The 3042-nt window shown below is 45.0% G+C and overlaps 1 non-coding gene across 1 annotated transcript; it reads left to right on the top strand.

Annotated features, from left to right (window-relative positions):
* Positions 1-509: 509 nt before the first annotated feature.
* Positions 510-641, top strand: LOC129667556 (small nucleolar RNA SNORA17). The gene has a single exon (XR_008718756.1). It is a non-coding gene; the product is annotated as a small nucleolar RNA SNORA17 (small nucleolar RNA).
* Positions 642-3042: the final 2401 nt, after the last annotated feature.

The following is a 3042-nucleotide window of genomic DNA, read 5'->3' as shown; positions in this document are numbered from 1 at the left end:
AGAACCATACATGGAGAGGACCCAGACCCCATACTCAGATGTAGCCAACTGGCAGCTCAGTCTCCATGTGGATCTCCAGGTAAGGGGAGCAGGGGCTGCCTCTGTCATGAACTTGGTTGCCTGTTCTTTGACCACTTGCCCATGGTGATGTGGCCTTAACAGGCCACAGAGGAAAAGGATCCAGGTAGTCCTGGTAAGACTTGACAAGCAATGGGCAGATGGAAAACACCCCGTTTCAGTGGCCTAGGGGAAAGGGATAGAGGAGAAGAGGGAGGGAGGGGAGGACTGGGAGGAGTTGAGGGAGGGGCTTTCAATGGGGGATATATAATGAATAAATTATTAAAAAATTAAATTAAAAAAAGTGTTTAATTCTGATTTTGTAAGTCTAATAGTTATTTTTTATGTTTATATTTTACACTGCTTTCATGAAATGTTCTGGTTTCCTTTGTGCTAGTGGACTCAATACTTAACAATAAATCTGGGCTGTATTGATTAAGGTCAGCAATGTGCCTGCCTGTAGAGGCATTGCAGGTGTGGCTGCTGTGTCACATGTGTGTCAGTAGGTGGCAGAGGGGAGAGAGTCTGTGTCTACACTCGGTGTTCTGACCTATGAACATCTGAATGATTAGTAGTCTAACATCACCTGAAAAAGGGGAGCCTAAGACAACTATCAGCCTGGCAGACGCAGATGGGTTTTCAGGACCGGGTGCAAGCTGGAAACTAGAAGAACCCCATCTGGGACTGTGGTGTGGATGAAGAAGAGATCCCTCCTTCCCCCTCGTCCCTCACGACCTGCAGCAAGCAGGAGACCTGGGATCATGAGAACAGGAGAGCTGCCCCTGCCCCTCACCCGCAGAAACATAGTAGAGCTCTTCCTTGGATGTGCAAGCTCCAAGGGAATGAACACAGAAGAGTTATTCCTGCTTCTTGTCTGCTGGGCAGTGTGCGGATGAGGGAGAGAAACATTCTTTTTCCCTCCCTCATGTCCCTCACCATCTATGGTGAGCAAGAGAGTTGGCCCTGGGGTCCAGGAGAGTAGGAGAACTGTCCATGTCCCTCACTGGCTGCAACACTCAAGAAAGTGCGCCCGCACCTCACCTGGGCAACTGAGTAGAGCTGGCCCTGACTGTATGGGTTGCTGGTGAACGAGCCTGAGGGCAGGAGATCTGGTAGGCTGGCCAGGTCAAATATCTCTCAGAACCAGATGCAGGGCTTTGAACTGGCCCACTGCGACGTCTCTCCCCGCCGATGAACTGCTGGAGTACACAAAGGAGCCAGGCCTACAAATCCTACAGAACCTCCATAACACATCTGAGAGGAGTCCAAGGGAGGTTCCAGTACTGACAGAGAAACCAGAGGCCTCTACTGGACCAAGTCATTGCAATGAACATTTACAAGCAAAGAAGTGTGAACAAAAGGGTATACTGTGGGACACACTAAGACACACTACAGCTTCCACAACCAGATTTTTTTTTTCCTCTGTTGGGGGAGAGGTTGCAAGGAAGGAGAGTGGGTATGAGGGGAGGGGGAGATGAATGGGATTGGGGTACATGATGTGAAATTCACAAAAAACCAATAAAAAGGTTTTTGTTGTTGTTGTTTTGTTTTTCAAAGATCAGCGACGTGAATGGCAGTTCTCGTAAAGCGATTTGGTTCTAGTTTTCGAAGAGTCATTTAATTTTGAGACTTAGTTCTTGCAGACATGCACTTTGCCTCAACGAATGTTGCTTTTACTACCATTGATACTATAAAATTACAGTGTAAGCCTGATATTTAATAAACACATATCTAGAATGCTTTATTAACTGCACTGCATGTACATTTAAGTTATGAGAAAAAATGGCATGCATAATAATGTGAAGAACTTCCGGAGTGGTCTCTATGAGCCACGATTTCCATATTAGTCCTCTTTTGGGGGAAAAACAAGTCTAGGTTGCATAGTTGAAATGCTTTCACTCTGAAGCTTCACATGCCATGCTAAATCCGCTTGCTACTTCCCTGATCAGATCTCTGAGATTTGTGAGGGACAGCAGGCATTTTTAACTGGTCAGCCCCTTTGTAGAGTCAGATGCTCTACCCTAAGCTGAAAGTTCATTTGTAGAAAATCCCCCCCCCACCCCGTGCTGTAGGCAGCTTTGTGTCAGCTAGACTTATGTGGGCACCATCTCCATCTCTCAGCTTGACAAATCATACCAGCAAACATACATCACTTTTGAGCTCCATGAGTAGCTATTCTTTGTTCCCTTTAGTCCCTTGAAAGTAGTAAATCACTCCAGTACAGCAAGCAGCCTGGCCAAAGGCCACAGTATAGCATTAGAAACGCAAAGGAAGGCCATGTCTGCTTCTTCTTTGATTGTCTAGTGAAGAATAAAGCAAAGCATCATAAAGTGACAAGGAGAAGAGACGGTAGATTTTTAGAGTCAGAAAAAGGTAACTTTGAATGCTAGTAGCTCCACACTCTAGCTAGAAATCTTGTGTTGAAAGTTTAGTTTCTGATCTGTGGCATGCAGATATCAAGGCCTGCACTGTAGCAGACTATGACAAGTGTACTCTGTCAGTGAAGCAGCACCCATCATTGTTAATATCCTCGTGTTTTGACTGAGAAAAATAAACAGACTTCTGTTACATAACAGAATACAAGAAAAAGAAAGCACGAAGCTAGATCCCACAGTCACACAAACAATCCTGTTAAACTCAGTAGGTTTTGCAAAAAGGACATGAATCTCAGAAAGGGATTTGCAGGGAATCGGTGTGTGCAAGGAAGTTAGAGTGGGGGATCATGGTAACTAGAAAGTGCTTCATATGTGCCTGTATGTATGAAACAAGAAATAAATCCAACTAAAGTTTAAAAGAGGAAAGAAAAGAAAATATGCAGATATGAATGTAAAGGAGATAGACCTCACTGTTCACGGATGTATCCAACAAGAATTCTGTGGCCATGTGTGTGGAAGTCTGTAATCCCTCCTGGAAACTCAAACACCACACTACTCAAGTGACACACACACACACACACACACACACACACACACACACACACACACA

The sequence above is a fragment of the Psammomys obesus genome, unplaced genomic scaffold (genome assembly GCF_907164565.1).
Source record: "Psammomys obesus unplaced genomic scaffold, mPsaObe1.curated_primary_1811, whole genome shotgun sequence".
Lineage (NCBI taxonomy): Eukaryota > Metazoa > Chordata > Mammalia > Rodentia > Muridae > Psammomys > Psammomys obesus.
Note: the sequence above shows the minus strand (reverse complement) of the source record. Positions and strands in the feature narration are given on the sequence as shown.